This window comes from Mobula birostris, chromosome 19 (assembly GCF_030028105.1).
Source record: "Mobula birostris isolate sMobBir1 chromosome 19, sMobBir1.hap1, whole genome shotgun sequence".
Taxonomy (NCBI): Eukaryota; Metazoa; Chordata; class Chondrichthyes; order Myliobatiformes; family Myliobatidae; genus Mobula; species Mobula birostris.
In genome coordinates this window covers 16,640,749-16,658,864 of record NC_092388.1, presented here as the reverse complement: position 1 = coordinate 16,658,864, position 18,116 = coordinate 16,640,749, and the positions used below count along the sequence as shown (strand labels likewise).

General features: G+C 39.7%; 1 long non-coding RNA gene across 1 annotated transcript in view; it reads left to right on the top strand.

The window, feature by feature from the left end:
• Positions 1–214: 214 nt before the first annotated feature.
• Positions 215–18,116, top strand: part of LOC140212317 (uncharacterized) — an 83,817-nt gene continuing 65,915 nt past the window's right edge. Inside the window, exon 1 of the long non-coding RNA XR_011889692.1 lies at positions 215–337. This is a non-coding gene — a long non-coding RNA (uncharacterized lncRNA). The remainder of the gene's footprint in view (positions 338–18,116) is intronic.

The following is an 18,116-nucleotide window of genomic DNA, read 5'->3' as shown; positions in this document are numbered from 1 at the left end:
TCATGGTTTGTAAAAGATTGCTGCCTGAGTCAGGGGTCACCTTAGACACAATTGCAGTAATTCAGATCATGACCAGCCAGTGAAATCACATGTAACTGAATCTTCCATTTTCAATGGACAGGACTGCCTGTCAGCTCCCTCATCTGTCACCACCTGTTCAGGCAGCTTAATAGAAATGGCAGCACAGGCTAACAATATCCACTTGCTGCAGGATATGCAGTAGGCAACATGAGGCTTCAGGTGAGGGCCGCGATCAATCAGTCATTCTTTTTAAATGATACCGAAAATCCTCAGTAAAAGAGAGGGGGAAGAAAGAAGTAGACATTTCGTACTCCAGGTATTGTCTTTTGCATACAGTAACCAATTAAAAAATGTTTAATCAGCAATTGTGTAGCTAATTTAGACAATTATAGTCATATTTTCATTATGCATTTGTACTTGTTTTGACTCAAGTGAGTGAGTAATACTGCTAGATCGCATAACAAAGGTGCCATTCATTTCATTTCTTTGATGAATTACATTGTCCTTTTTCAATCATAAGTTTAATTCTATCATGTAAAAAATCCCAGTGCATTATATAATTATACAATGTTATTTGTATAACCAGTTAAACCAAAATACTTTCCATTCGTCTGATGTCTCAGGCGACTTTTCTTTTGTGGAAAAAAATGTCTGTCTGTTCTTCAAACACAAGAAGCATTAACATTACTTTAAGATATCAGTAATTCCCTCACTATTCTCAGTCTGATGGACGACTCAACTTATTTAGCTGGAAATAATACATTAATTTGAAAAAGTAGCCAACATGAACATAATAGATGACAGTGAAAGGCACGGTTTTGGGATTCTAGTGATGTCCAATAGGTATTCCAGGTTCCAATCCAAATGTTCTTGACATTGTCAGCACCTTCACATTGGAATATAGTCTTCAGCTTCTCTGCCAAATTGCTTTATTTTGCAGATAGCTTTATTGCTGTGAAATGAGTAGTTCCTATAAAGAAGAGCAAATAAATGTGACAGAGGGAAGCTTGATTTATGAGGTTCTTGTGATAAGTTTGAAGTAAATGAGAAAAAAAGTTCAGTTTTTTTAGCATTAAAATCTAACCCTGGTACCATAGAATCATAGAATACCTCAGCACAGAAAAAGACCCGCTACTTAGTCTGTTCTGAACTATTATTCTGCCCAATTACATCACCCAGCACCCAGACCATAACCCACCATACCCCTCCCATCTATGTATATATGCAAATTTTATTTAAATGTTGAAATTATCCATCACTAGCACTGCCAGCTCATTCTACACTCTCACCAACTTCTGAGAGAAGAATTTCGCCTCATGTTGTCCTTAAGCATTTCACTTTTCACCCTTAATCCAAGACCTTTAGTTCTCATCTCACCCAGCCTCAGTGGAAAAAGCCTGCTTGCATGTACTTGTATGTACTTACCAAATTTTAAAAACTATTAAATGTGTCCAGGACAAAGGGAGCAGGCAGGAAAAATTACACACACTACCCACCCAGCAAACTGCCTTTTCCAATAGTTCCTCACTGAAAAATGGTATAGGGCTTTTAAAACAAAACCTACAGCCCATTTTAAAAGTTTACGTTGTAAATATTTATTTATTTATGCATATTTTAATCCATATCCATCCTTCTAACTTTATTAGTTTATATATATATGTACAAATGCTTGTATATTTTCTTTATAATTAATGAATGTTGTACTTATTTTGTTGCATGTCATAACCTGACCAACATACTACAGCAAATTCCTATGGTAAATGTAAATTTAAATGCATTTGGTGAATAAAATTAATTCTTGATCCTTAAAGATACATGTTCCTTAATTTAATTTCCATGGTTTATGCATGATGAAAGGAACAATTGCAAAGAAGAATTTAGTCATTTCACAGATGTCCAATTTCACTGAGCAGTGCTAGCAATTGTTAGGAACAGAATCATTGATTATGACTGGTGTATGACATGAAATGTGTTGTTTTGCGGCAGCAGAACAGTGCAAGACATGAAATACATAGTGCAAAGTAAGGAATAATGAGGTGGTGGCCATGGGTTCATGGACCATTCAGAAAGCTAATGGTGGAGGAGAAGATGCTGTTCCTAAATCATTGAGTGTGGGTCTTCAGGCTCCTGTACCCCTTCCCTGAAGATATAAGGCATGCCCCTCATGGTGATCATCCTTAATGATGATGGATACCACTTTCTTGTGGACAATGTCTCCTGAGGGTGTCCTCGATGGGGAGGAGAGCTGTGCCTATGATGGAGCTGGCTGAATCTGTAACCTCTGCAACATCTTTCATTCCAGTACATTGCAGAGTCCATAACAGATTATGCTGCAACCAGTCAGAATGCTCTCCACCATACATCTACAGAAATCTGTTTGGTAACTTAGCAAATTTCCTCAAACTCCTAAACCCCATTTGAACATTGTTTTACATTCATTTCTGTCATGCCTATTTAACACTATGATTCTATGAATGAACATTGGGAAGTTTAATTTTAGTAGTCCTAACATCATCATCTTTACCCATTAGTCTTGCAAGTCTTCACTCTCCAGGGCGCAGGCCTGGGCAAGGTTGTATGGAAGACCAGCAGTTGCCCATGCTGCAAGTTTCCCCTCTCCACGACGGCATTAGAACCCATACAGCTTGGCACCAGAGTCGTTGCAGAGCAATGTGTGATTAAGTGCCTTGCTCAAGGACTGGGGGTTGCCTCGGCTGGGGCTCGAACTCACGACCTTCAGGTCGCTAGTCCAATGCCTTAACCACTTGGCCATGTGCCCACTCACCCATAGTATGTGTTGTGATATTTACATTATTGCCATTCCAGATTCAAATTCCTTAGGGAAAAAATTCCTTTCTATGACATTCGTAAGTGAAAATCATATCATTCTATGGCATTAAGTCTTCTCTGTGCATCTACAGTGAGGGCTTCCCATCAAATTTTAACATGTCATTTTTTTATGATACAGTGATGTATTGTTAAATGCTTCTTCATTCCATATGTTAATCTTTTTGATATGTTCTTGTGACATTTGAGCATGTTAGAAGTATTGATGCAGAATTTACTGTGAATGATGAGTTGCATTCAAAGTCCATGGTAAGTAGAAATTGTTGCATTGATGACAGCCAATATCAATGTGATCCTAATTGGGAGCCCTTGGCTTTGCAGACTGTCAACCATATCAGAATCAGAATCAGGTTTATTATCACTGGTATATGTCGTGAAATTTCTATTTGCTGCACCAGTACAATGCAATACATAATAATGGAATAACAGTAAGCACATACAATAGTTAAATAAGTCGTACGAAAATAAAAATTACAAAAAAGTCGTGAGATTGTGTTCATGGGTTCAATGCCCATTCAGAAATCAGATGGCAGAAGGGAAGAAGCTGTTCCTCGGTCATTGAGTGTGTGCCTTCAGGCTCCTATACCTGCAATCGTAGCAATGAAAACATCATGTCCTCGGTGATGGGGGTCCTTAATAATGGATGTTGCCTTTTTGAGGAATCGCTTTTTGAAGGTATCCTGGATACTATGGAGGCTAGTGCCCATGATGGTGTTGACTAAGCTTATAACTCTCTGCAGTTTATTTTGAAACCAGTGCAGTAACCCCACCATACCAGATGATGATGTAGCTAGTTATAATGCTCCCTATGGTACATCTGTAGAAATTTGCAAATATCTTTGGTGACAAACCAAATCTCCTCAAACCCCTAATGAAATATAGCCACGGTTATGCCTCCTTTGTAGCTGCATTAGTATGTTGGGCCCAGGATAGAAACTCAAAGATGTTGACACCCAGGAACTAGAAGTTGCTCACTCGTTCATCAAACTTCATCAACGTTTCAAAAGTTTTAAAATATCTCCAACACTCAGAAATATTCAAGAAAATAAAGATCAAAAATAAAATATCCAATGTTAATGTAAATACAAACTAAAACACTTTAAAATAGATTATATATTTTAAAACATTTAAAAGCATTTAAATAAACTTAATTTAAATAAATGAGACACCATTTCTGCAACACGTACGACCTGCCACATATTTCTGCAACATGCCTATAGAAAGATTCCCCATTTTAAATACTTGGGAATTCTTGCAACTCGGCTTTTTTCTGCTAATCTTTATGGATCCAAAGGATGAAAAGTCTGGCCACAGGCTTGATGGTTTCATGTTCTTACATGCAGCTCTTGCAAAACTTACATTAGGGGTCCTTATGCAAGGAAATGTTGGTGGAGCTGTCAGCATGTCCTGGCAAAATCTGAGCATTGATCAAAAAGTAGCACTCAGTGCAAATTACCAACCACTAAAACCAAAAAAGTATCAGATTTTGATCTGGCAATAGAAAAATAAACACCATGAATTGTGTTTAAACTTTGAACATCGATCACTATTTTAAAACATAGAATTTCATTGCAAAATGCCAGATCGACATGATTCTCAAATGCAATAGGGAGCTGCATAAGAAGTGGTTTGATGTTATCCTTTATGTCTGAAAACATAATTATGGTCTCAGAGAATGGCTGTCATATCATATACCAAAAATTCATGATCTCCAGGGAGAAAAAAAAGCTTTGTCTCTGCTATAACTGGGCAACTCATATTGCAAGCAATGCCACCCAATTCTAGATACACTAACAAGAGGAAATATCCTCTCTGCTTCCAGTCTGTTAAGAGCTCTCCAGATCTTAGTAAATTATTTCCCATTTTTGAGCAGAAAAATATAACATTGACATATTGGCCCTAACTGTGCTTCTCTTCAGTCCACAGTGCTAGAAAGAACAGACAAACACTGTGTATGTCACTGTGTTCCCCACTTATTCATGTGCCTATTACGTTAGAGGGGTACAAAATATGCTGGAGATCAGGTGCTCATGCATCTCCACCTCGGGGTATGGCACTGAAAACAGAGACACACCTGAGTGGTGCTGAGCAATGCTAGGGTAGAGTTTGCAAACTCTCCAAAGCACAAGAAAATCTGCAGGCGCAACACACGCTGAAATGCAGGAGGAACTCAGCAGGTCTGGCAGCATCTATGGAGAAGAGCAAACGGTTGGCGTTTTGGGCCGAGACCCTTCTTCGGGACTGGATAATGAAGAGGGACAGAATCAGAGTAAGAAGGTGGGGGGGGGAGAGGAGGGAGAATACGAAGCTGTAGGTGATAGGTGAAACCAGGAGCGGGGGAGAGGTGAAGAAAAGAGCTGGGAAATTGGTTGGTGAAAGAGATAAAGGGCTTTTGACCTCGCCCCTCCCCCCTCCTGGTTTCACCTATCGCCCGCCACCTTGCGCTATTTCTTCTCCTTCCCCCACCCTCTTAGTCAGACTTCTTCGAACTTCCTTTCCAGTCCTGATGAAGGGTCTCAGCCCAAAATGTTCATTCATTTCCATAGATGCTGCCTGACCTGCTGAGTTCCTCCAGCGTTTTGTGTGTGTCACACACTCTCCTACAGTTTATGCCACCCGTGGGTGGTGCCTCTGACATGCCTCCATTCAAAGCCACACATTTAAATGGGAGCATCAACCTGGAAATAAAAAAGGTAAGTCAGGTTGAGTTTGTGCTTAAATTTGTATTAATGTTAATGCTTTTAATTAATATTATTTAATTTATTTTTCAACAGTTTCAATATTTTCAATTTATTTTGACAGTCTGTTATCTATTTCTATTGGCTTTGCATGTCACAGTTTATCAAAGATATTTACAATCAATTGAAAGAGCCTGAATTGTCAAAAGGCCATCAGGAAAATCTGTGGACAGGTTCTCAGGGGCTGCCTCCTGAGGCCTGGTCACTATTCACAAACCACTCTACTTCTCAGGTCAGCTACACAGGGAGTTCCCCTGGCTTAATTAAATTTGCAAAAGGTTAGTGCAGCTGTAGCCTGGAGAGTGCAAGATGCAGGGCAGGCGAAGCATAAGCTGGCCTCTCGTTAGCGTGAAGAATATTGCCTAATCTTTAAATGAAAAATTAAATGATACAGAGAAAAAAGACCCGCTTTCAGAATTTTCCTGCTGCAAGCATACATATGCCGCTGCATTGTTTTGATCAGATTGCTTACTGAAATGGATGGATTTCTTAATAAACTAAAATCAACTCCGTTAATAAACTCAGCAATTCAGGAACAGCTCCTTCGCTTCTGCCATCCATCCAACTCCTAAATGGACATTGAACCCCTGGATGCTACCTCACTTTATTAATATAAATTATTTCTATTTTTAACTATTTAATATACATATATATACTCACTGTAATTTATTTATATATTTATGTTTTCTTTCTATATTATCATGTATTGCCTTGTGCTGCTGCTAAATTAACAAATTTTGCAACACATGCCGGTGATAATAAACTTGATTCTGATTCTAATAATTAAAGAATCAAGGATTCCTACAAATCATATGACAGCAACAAATTATATTTCCAGAATGTTGCTGAACGGTCTTCTGAGGTATTAATCCAGCCATTATGAGATCCCTCATAGGATGTGGGGAGAGGAAATCTTTCCTATGGATACGATACAATGAGGGCTTTTTTTTAAACATGGACTAATGCAAACAGATATCAATCATAAATGGAAATAAAAGTAATGGGCAATCCCACTGTGATTTTTTTCGTATGCGTTAACAACAGCTCAGGTTCCTCACAACTGCAACACGTTAAGACGAGTTAGAGTACAGATTCGGCTTCGTACGTCATGACATTTGTCTTTATTTCGATCTTGCAGTACCTTTGTTTATATTAGCTGCTCTCCTTGTGCAATACTGAAAACTCTAACCCTGTGAACACTTCACGCATTAGATACAAAATTGCAAGCAATGTCTTTTCACTTGAGAGTTTTGACTCTGCCTAAAGATGAGTCCTTTGAGAACTCTGACTGCCCTTTAGCAATACTTGACAGTACTTTCTAGCATTTACTTTGTAACTGTCAGGGGCTAAAGGTAAACGTGTGCAATAAAGTCATAGGGGAAAAAACAGACCTTCTCTCTTGCTACAACATTATTTGCTGCTGTTTAACATTCTAACATGGTGGCGAAGAATTCCTGAAAGGTCATAATCACAAGTTCGTGGCTTTCCTGCACTCATCGTTGTGCAAAAGCCGCAAGTATGAAGTTGTTCCGTTTTCCTGGATCTATAAGCAACATGTGTCACAACACGCAAACCAGCTTTTGACATTAAAATCTAGTAATGAAACAAAAATCAAAATGAGCAGTAATTGTGCTAGCAATGACACAGTTTACAGCACAATCTTTGAGCAAAATGGGATTTGGCTCAGTCTCATTCCAGGGAATTGAGCACAAAAGTCTAAGATAGAACACTGTGTGCTTCACACACAAAACGCTGGAGGAACTGAGCAGGCTGGGAGCATCTAGTAGTCGTGCAGTGCTAGCCCGGGAGTATGTCCGGCACATCTTTAAGAAAAAAGCTGAAATAAACAAGCTAATTAATTAGGTGCCACTCAGGGTGATTTGAGTATCTCAGAAACTGCTGACCTCCTGGGATTTTTACGCACGACAGACTCTGGAGTTTACAAAGAATGGTGCCAAAAACAAAAAAAAAGCATCCAGCGAGTGGCTGTTCTGTGAGCGAAAACATCTTATTAAATCCACTCGCTGGATTTTTTTTTGTTTTTGGCTCCATTCTTTGTAAACTCCAGAGTCTGTTGTGCGTAAAAATCCCGGGTGATCAGCAGTTTCTGAGATACTCACATCACCCTGGGCGGCACCTAATTAATTAGCTTGTTTATTTTGGCTTTTTTCTTAAGGACGTGCCGGACGCGCTCCCGTGCACTCTGGCTAGCACTGCACCACTAGTAAACAGTCGACGCTTTGAGCTGAGACCCTTCATCAGGACTGGAAAATAAAAATGTGAAGTTAGAGCAAGAAGGTGGGGAGAGGGGAGGAAGAAGTACAAGGTGGTAGGTGATAGGTGAAACCGAGGAAGGGGGAGGAGTGAAGAAAGAGTTGGGAAGTTGATGAGTGAAAGTGATAAAGGGCTGGTGAAGGAGGAATCTGATAGGAGAGGGTAGAAGACCATGGAAGAAAGAGAAGGGAAGGAGCACCAGAGGAAGGTGATGGGAAGGTAAGGAGATAAGGTGAGAAAGGGAAATGGGAATGGAGGAATAGTGAAGGAGGAGAGGGAAATTGTGGGAATTTAGAGAAATCAATGTTCATGCCATCAAGTTGGAGGCTACCCAGACAGAATATAACGTGTTGCTCCTTCAAACTGAGTGTGGCCTCATCGCAGCAGTAGAGGAGGCCATGGACTGCCATGTCAGAATGGGAATGGGAAGTGGGACTTAAACGGGTAGCCACCGGGAGATCCTGCTTTTCCTGGTGGATGAAGCGTAGGTGCTCGGTGAAGCGGTCTTCCAGTCTCTGTCAGGTCTCACTGATATACAGGATGCCACACCTGCAGCACCGGATACAATAGATGTCCACAAGAGACTCGTAGGTGGAGTGTTGCCTTACCTGGAAGGACACTTTGGGGCCCTGAATAGTAGTGAGGAAGGAGGTGTAGGGACAAGCGTGGCACTTGTTCCGCTTACAAGGGTAAGTACCAAGAGGGAGATCAGTGGGGAGGTCCGAACTGTGTGCTTCAGTGCAAGTGCTGTATGAACATAGAACATAGAACATTACAACATGGTGCAGGTCCTCCAGCCCACAATGATGTGCTCACTCTTCAACCTACTCTAAGATCAATCTAACCCTTCCGTCCCCCATTGTCCTCCACATTTTATTCATCCATGTCCTGTTAAAGAGCCTGTTAAATGTTGTCAATGTATCTGCCTCTCTCACCACCTCTGGCAGTGTGTTTCACACATCTACCGCTCTTTGCATTAAAAAAAAACTACCTCTGACATCACCCCTATACTTTCCCCAATCACCTTAAAATTATACCAACCTGGGAAAAAGTCTCTGGCTGTCCACTTTTTTATGCCACTTACCATCTACTTAACATCTATCAAGTCACCTCCATTCCTCTTTCACTCCAACAAGAATAGCCCTAGGGTGCTCAACTTCTCTTCGTAAAACAGCCTCTTTAATCCAAAATCAGAATTGGGTAAGTGTTGTGAAATTTGTTAACTTAGCAGCAGCAGTTCAATGCAATACATAATATATAAGAAAAAAAACAAAATAAAATAATAATCATAAATAAATAAGTAAATCAATTACAGTATACATATATTGAATAGATTAAAAATCATGCAAAAATCAGAAATAATATATATTAAAAAAAGTGAGGTCGTGTTCATAGGTTCAATGTCCATTTAGCAATGGGATGGCAGAGGGGAAGAAGCTGTTCCTTGATCGCTGAGTGTGTGCCTTCAGGCTCCTGTAAGTGAGAAAAGGGCATGCCCAGGGGGCTGGAGGTCCTTAATAATGGACGCTGCCTTTCTGAGACACCATTCCTTGAAGATGTACTGGGTACTTTGTAGGCTAGTACCCAAGATGGAGCTGACTAGATTTACAACCCTCTGCAGCTTCTTTTGGTCCTGTGCAGCAGTCCCCACCCCCCATACCAGAGAGTGATGCAGCCTGTCAGAATGCTCTCCACAGTATATCTATAGAAGTTTGTGAGTGTATTTGTTGACATGCCAAATCTCTTCAAACTCCTAATGGAGTATAGTCGCTGTCTTGCTTTCTTTATAACTGCATTGATTTGCTGGGACCAGGTTAGGTCCTCTAAGATCTTGACACCCAGAAAATAGAAAGTTCTCACTCTCTCCACTTCTGATCCCTCTGTGAGGATTGGTATGTGTTCCTTCATCTTACCCTTCCTGAAGTCCTCAATCAGCTTTTTCATCTTACTGACATTGAGTGCCAGGTTATTGCTGCGGCACCACTCCACTAGTTGACATATCTTGCTCCTTGTACGTCCTCCTGTCACCACCTGAGATTCTACCAACAATGGTTGTATCATCAGCAAATTTATAGATGTTATTTGAGCTATGCCTAGCCACACAGGTAGCATCCTGATAAATTTCCTCTGCAGTCTCTCTAAAGCTTCCACATCCTTCCTATCATGGGATGACCAGAATTGAACACAATACTCCTAGTGTGTCTAAACAGAGTTTTATAGAGCTGCAACATTACTCCATGGCTCTTGAATTCAATTTTATGACTAATGAAGGCTAACACTCCATATACCTGCTTAACTACTACAGTATTTCAACTTGTGTGGCAACTTTGAGGAATCTATGGACATGGCCCCAAGACCCCACTATCCTTCTATCCCTCCACACTACTAAGAATTTCTAGCATTAAACTTGTACTCAGTCTTCAAATTTGACTTCCGAAGGGTATCACTTCACTCCTTTCAGAAGTTAACTCCCCTCTGCCACTTCTCAGCACAGTTCTACATCCTATCAACATCCTGTTATAACCTATGACAACTTTCTACAATATTCTCAATACCTCCAACCTCAGAGTCATCTGGAAACCTGCTAACACATTCTTCCACTTCCTTGTCCAAATCATTTATAAAAGTCAGAAACAGTTTGCTTGAAAATTTGAGTGGCTATATTGAATATAGTGAGAAAACTCCTGTGCAGTCCAAGTTGTGTATTAAACCAAGACACATGCTTATCTTTATTCCACTACTTCAATAAAATGACTCAATGAGTACTCAGTTTTAATGCATAATTCTGTAGTTTCCAGTACCAGCTCATGGTGGCCAGTGCAAACTACATTCAGGTCTTGGGATTTAATGTGGAACATCTTTGTGGCTGCAAACTGTGGTGGGATTTGATCCACACTTGTCTGTTAAAGAGATGAAAAATTAAGAGCAAATGGTGTCACTTAGGTTCTCGACACAACTCTGCAAGCCTTGACTCTTAAGCAGCAATAGTTTCCAGCCATTCCAGATTGGAAAGACCTCCAGGTGCACAGCTCAGTACTAGTAAGGGAGGCACTGCTTGAGGCAAGAATGAGGAAAAGGGCTCCAAGGTCATGGCAATGATACGGCACGATATTTACAATTTATCCCAAGGTAGGGGTATTAGGGCATAGTTTTGAGTTCGAAAGTAGGTGTTTTAAAGCAATAAGTTTTACTCGCAAAAAATGGTTGAAATCTGGAATGTGTTATTTAAGGAGATGGAAGAATTAGCGCATGCTTGTTAGGAGATGAATCTCAAAGTTGTATATTATATAAACACTTTGATATTAAAAATGTACTTTGAACATTTGAACTTTGAACTTCTTAGATTTAAGGAGCATTTGGACAGTCATTTAAATAGTCATGTCATGTCTTTGATGGATATAGTCATAATGCAAACAAAATGTAGATGATCAAGAAGGTCAGAGATGTGAAGGGCCGAACAACCCATTTCTGTGCTATACAATGCAACCTGGGGTGAAGATACCATCAGATGCCATCCTTGGCTAATAGCGGAACTAGACTTAAGTGCAGCACTACTTGACATTGCACACACCCATCACTCACTGAATGACAACCTTTACCAGAGCTTAAATGTATCATGCAAATGCTTCTCCGACCACAACAAGAAAATCACCACTCTGTACAGCAGGAGGCAAACTAAAATGATTATAAAAGATGGTATGGTCATATCTAATCTGCCCTCATAACCTATTTCTCCCTCATCCTACACCTTCATTCGATTGACAAATGCCAATGGTAAAACCATCATTACACGCTATTTTGCCCTCTGTTCGTTGCAGTATGACTGAAAGAAGGAGCCTAACCTGCTGTGGGGAGGCAATGGATACTCGTGCAGGATGACATCAGGCAACTGAACTTAAAGCTGTACATTTCTGATGTGGAGAGCATTCTGACTGGCTACATCATAATCTGGTATGGAAATGCCAATTTATAGGATAATGAGAAGCTTCAGAGGTCTGTCGACTCAGCCAGTTCTACAATGGGCACAAGCCTCCACCACTACTGAAGACATTTTTAAATGGTGGTTCCCTCAAGAAAGCGGCATTCATCATAAAGGACCCTCACCACCTGTGACTTGCACTCTTCCATTACTACCATCAGCAAGGAGATACAGAAACCAGTAGACCCAGCTGGTTAGAAACTGCTTCTTCCCCTCTGCAATCAGTTTTCAACACAGTCCATGAACCCCTGAGCATTACCTTGCTAATCCTCTTTGGTATTACACTTTTATTACTGTAAGTTACTGTAATTTGCTATACCTGCACTGTACTGCTGCCGCAAAACAGAAAAAGAGCAAAGGTACTTATGAAATGCCTCGTGGGTGATAAGATAATACTCCTTTTGTTTTATTGACATTTTCATGAGTAAACATGATAAATGTTGGCATGTCAACACCTTTTAGTCTGTCCTTATCATCAACCAGATGCTGAGATGATCAGTAACGAAGATGAAGTAAATGGAATCAAATTTCTGAAGCAGATTACATTGCACCAATCCGTTATTCAGGACAGATGCAAGGTCTTGGCCTGATACGTCAACTGTATACTGCTCTCCATGGACACTGCCTGACTTGATGAATTTCTCCAACATTTTTTACGCATAGGTCAGGATTTTTAGCATCTGCAAAACCTCTTGTGTTTTAATGATGATGCACAGTTGCTGCCTTTTTGCTCATTGTGAATAGTGTTTGAGGTTCAGAATGGTATTTCTACCTTATTTTCAGGTGGAGGCTTGATGTGCAATAATGGTTTCCTACATTTCCAAAAGAGATTACACTTCAAAAGCTCTAAACATTCTTGGTGGCATTTGATGAATGGAAGAATTTTCCCTTTTATTTAGTGTGAAATGTCTATTTAACAGAAATAAAATTGCAGTAAATAAATTGGTTTCCTCACTCACACATGTACCTGGCCCACTGTTCACTCCCCATCTATCAGTAGGATGTTAGCGCAGTTTATATTTTTTTCTGTCTCTTTCTGCTTAGGAGTAAAAGATATCAGATACAGTGTTGTTGGGACTGCAGTATTTTTAATGTCCTGGAAAATTTTATAAACTCTTGTATGGCCCACAATTCTATTAGAGCCATCAGCTGTGTGATTTTATTAAGATTATGTTAGGCCTTCTCTAAGCCTCTTCCCAGGTAACACATTTAAAGTCAAGTGCTCAGATTATGAGAAAATAAAACATTCCCAAGAGGTGCCCTTGAGCAAGATGTTGTTTGGGATTGTGATTCTCCATGTAAAGTTAGTAAATAACAAGCTATACAAAAAAAAAACACACTTGGGAACATGTTCCAAGGCAGCAACTTAGCTTGGGGTTGATAAACCACTCTGACATCATCTCACTTTCTTGATGGGTTACTGCCTTGCAGCACATTGCAGCTTGCATGTTATCTAGATCTATTTGGCTTGGACAACTCATTTGACCATTACATTTTATAAACTGACACTATAATAAGGATTTTGTTCCACATGGATAACTGCATTAAATATACGTTAGATTTCTATTAAAGTACTGTACAATGGCATAAATCTTGTTCTGTTCCAATTGAAAATACACTCGAATTCACAGATGGATTTTGCACTTTATCCTGAATTATCATGAAATAAGTCTCACTGCTGAATAAATAAAACTGTGATTCAACATAACTAACGTTTTCTCAAGATGTATTGATAACTTAGGCTGTCTGTTCTCATAACCTGGAAGTGCATGGTGTTAATAAACTCAGAGCAACCTGCACTGTTCCATTAAGAAGGTAATGGTTGCATATTGAAGAGGTAGGTAAGATATTTTGGTTTATCAAAGGTACATAACTCTTGACGCGCATTTGTTTATGTCAAAATCACGTAGAATTTTTTAAATGCCAAAGTTATAGCTTTATATTTTTGAGTTACAGATGAATAGACCCTCTTGTCTCTTTTCTGTTGGATTGATTAATTGGCAGAGGTGAAGCCTCTTCAAGTGTATTAGGTTATTGAGCAGTGCACTGCCACAAATATTTCTCAGCTCTCAAACGCAGCTGTTATAGGTAGAGAAATGTATAACGGCAGAAAAAGTTCAAATTCACGTTTACTGCCATTCAGCCTTATACATTTGTACCTCCAAAATGAATCAACATTCCACTGAACCAAGGTGCACAACACTGTGCATGTAACTCACACACAGCACATAAGGTAATACTTCCACGAACGAATTAACAAGTAGTAAGGTGCAGTTATGACACAAGTCAAAAAATGAACAGTATACACTACTGGCACTTCATACGTGACCTAGGTAGTAGCAGCAAGAAAAAAGAGAAATACAAACACTTTCATAACCTATTAATAATGAATCAAAGGGAAGGTGCTAAATGGATAAATAATATAACACAAATCTGAAAATATAAAGGATGATATTACTTATGTTGAATTAATTAAAGTTAGGATTAGTCCTAAACAAATTACTTATGTTTGCAAAATTCAGTGCCAAAATGTACATTTGCTATACTTTGTACTTGTGTTTCATCCTCTTTATGGAGCTTTATTATTATCTTGAATAATTAACAGATCATAAACTTCAAGTGTCATTCAAAGAGTGGAGATTCCTGGAATTTATTTTAAATATTCATTTAAACTTATTTGCAGAATCCTAAGTATTGTGCCTTCTATGAAAACAGTAGAACATATTTTTTTCATAAAAGTTCGTTCCCAATGTACTTAGAATTATAAAATCTGAGCAGTTTTAATGGGATAGATTTTGCCAATAAATACTGCTAGTTTAACTTGCAACTGACAGCAAAACCCAGATAAGTGTGAGTAAACTTGGAATTTGTACGCACATATGCAAGAATGGAAGAATCTTAAACTTTCTTAGAGCTGTCTGCAGCATGGTTCACTGCAGACCTTTGCCTTTGGACTATTCACAAAGCCCCACAGTTGACTACAAATTTGCAACTATTCTTAAGCTTAGGAAGTATGCTTGGTCAATTCGTGCTACGTTAGACTCTGTGGAGTCTAATAGTTGAGAGAAGTTATCAAGAGGTTCTGTACTCTTTGGTAGCCTCTGAGCTGACAGCATGAACATCGATTTCCCTAACATCTGGTAACCACTCCCTTCTATCCCCATTTTTACGCCTTACCACACCAGCCTCACCGCTTCTCCTTTCCCCACATTATTATCGACTCCGTCTGCCATCGCCCACTCATTCCTCTCTTAATTTCTCCTCCTCATTTCCTTCCCTTTGTTCCATGGTCCATTGTCCTCTCATATCTGATTCCATCTTCTGCAGAACTTGCTTAACCCCACCAATCACTGCACAGCCTCTTATATCATTCCCACTCTCCCCCTCTCCTACCTGCCTAACTTCCCTCATCACATGCATTCATCTATCACCCCTTGGCTCTTCCTTCCCACCCCCTTCCTCCCCACCCTTTACTACTGATATACTCCCTCCTTTCCAGCCATAAGGAAGGATGTTGAGCTGAAATGTCAATGGACCATTTTCCTCCACAGATGCTGCCTGACACACTTTCTTAAATAATTTTGTGTGTTCTCCAGATTTCGAGCCTCTGCAGTCTTTCTTCTACTTCCATTTTTATACTTCTATGTATTTTTTTATGTTGAGTTTATTGTTAAATGCTTGTTTTTATTATATTCTTAGGGAAATACTTTTCATCATTTTATTGGTTTGATTCATTTTCAGAATGTCTTTGTGTCTGTCAAAGACAAGTTGATAATAATAAGAGTGGAGGACTTAGTTACCCCGTCAAAAGTTTCTCATCTGCTTTCTTGCACATGGCTTGCTTATCCTCAGCACCCAGCATAAGTGATGGAATGTAGGCTTAAAATGTGTCAGCAAATAAGAAAATTATTCTAGGGGGTCAGTGAAATTTTCAGGCTTCTCATCATTGATGTCAAAATACAGATCTGAAAACAATTTTAGACATCAGAGAAGAACTATTAACAAATTTCACAGTTGAAACATGTTTTTTCTAACTACTTTTTAACATGATCTGTTAGTGCTTTTACACTTAATAAAGTTGTTAATTGTAAAATCCTTCAAAGGAAAATTGGCATAATCTCACCACAGCTTCTAAAGCCATCTGTTAACATATTTTGTGCAATATTTTAAAGATCGTTGTAAAATTTGCAGATTAAAGTTCGAAGTAATTTTAGTATCAAAGTACATATATGTCACCACATAAAACCCTGAGATTAATTTTCCAGTGGGTATTCACAGTAAATACAAGAAACACAATAAAATTAGTGAAGACCGCACCAACCAATGCACAATAGACACCAAACTGCAAATACACAAAGAAAAAAATGAAGAAATAATAATAATAGTAAATAAACAAGCAATAAATATCAAGAACATCAGATGAAAAGTCCTTGAAAGTGTGGGTACATTTCAGTGATGGGGTGAGTGAAGTTATCCCCATTGACTAGGCCCTCACCAGATTGCAGATCTAATGGCTCATCCAGGGCTTCTAGTTGGGGAAGACTCTGAATAATTTTGTGTGAACACACAAGTCTATGACTGTTTTTATAAAGTCCATGATAACTGTGGTGTCTTCGTTCAGATCCTCTGATGTGTCCTTGAACATGGCCCAGCCCACCAATCCAAAGCAATCCTGTAGCCACTCCTCTGCCTCCCGTGAACTCCTCTGTATTGTCCTTATCCCTATCGCCTTGCTCTTTAGCCTCTGTCTGTATGTAGGTAGGAGGAAGACAGCTAAGTGATCAAATTTCCTGAAATGTGGTCTAGGCGTGGAATAGTAGGCATTTTTAAACATAGTATAGTAGTGCTCAAATGTGTTGAGCCCCTAGTGTTACAGGTAATATGTTGATGATAATTTGGCAGAGATTTCTACAAAGAATCTGAGAGAAGTCTCTGATGATGATTTGACAGTCGTCAGGGTAGGCTGGTTCTTGTTTGCTGATGATGGCACTCAGTACCTTGAGTGCCTTCTTAACTTCGGCAAAAATGCTGATATGGAAGCTACAGTCAGGATCAGGGAGGAGAACTCTCTTGGTAAGTAGAATGGTCAGGACTAAGTCATTATATGTTCCAGGTCGGAGGAACAAGATTACGACAAGATGACTGTGTCCGAACACCACAAAGAGTTTATCATGAGACACAGACCCCGATTTTTTGCCTTCTCCGAATCAGCAGGCCAATCCATCTTGTGTTTCAAGAAGCTCTTGGGTCTTGCCAACATATCTGGCATATCCAGAGTAAGCTATGTCTCTATGAAACACAGAACATTGCAATTCCTCATTCCCTTTCCACACAATAATCTTTCCTTTAGGTCTCCAGCAACTGTACATTGGCTAACAAAAGCAGAGGAGAAGATGGTGACACGATGCAGCATGCAGTGGCCACTCCAGTGATGAATATCTGTTATCTGTCAAGTAGGGTGCTGTGCACAATCCTAATTTGATGGAGGCAGAGGTGAGAGCACGGAGGAACATCTGGTGAAACTTCTGAAATGCCTGTTTCGCTGCCGCTGCTACTGTGCGATCTAGAATCTCTGGAAGGGAAGGCCCCGAGTCCTCGGCTTTGCTTATTGCCAGGCGGCCAGGGTAGGGTCGAAGCGCTCAGCAGAGATAGTGCTCGGTGCTAGAGGCTCGAAGTTTTCGGACAGACTCAGAGTTAGCTGTGGTCGGGTGCTTCCAGGGTGCTGCATCGGCAAGTTTGCGGCACTGGAGGTTCATGGCAAGGAGAGTTTCTCCCTTCTACTGTCTGCATGAGATGATGAGCTATCGGGACTTTGAGACTTTTTTTTTTACCGTGCCCATGGGCTGCTCTTTATCAAATTACGGTATTGCTTTGCACTGTTGTAACTATATGTTATAATTATGTGGTTTTTGTCAGTTTTAGTCTTGGTCTGTCCTGTGTTTCTGTGATATCATACTGGAGGAACATTGTATCATTTTTTAATGCATGTATTTCTAAATGACAATAAACGAGGACAGAGTGTCCTCATAATCTAAAAAAGATGCTTGAAAGAGGAAGGTTCACACCCTGGCATCTTAACCTTGCTCGCTCGGAGTCATACCCTCCTTCTTCTCTTTTGGCCATAGCAATGTACCTTCATCTACTCAAAGATGCTGTACCTGCATGCTTAAGTCTATTGAATCCTTCAGGAGATCGTGAAATTGTTAGTTCATTAAGGTGGTTCAAAAGTACATTCCTTAAAGGGAAATTACAAGCTG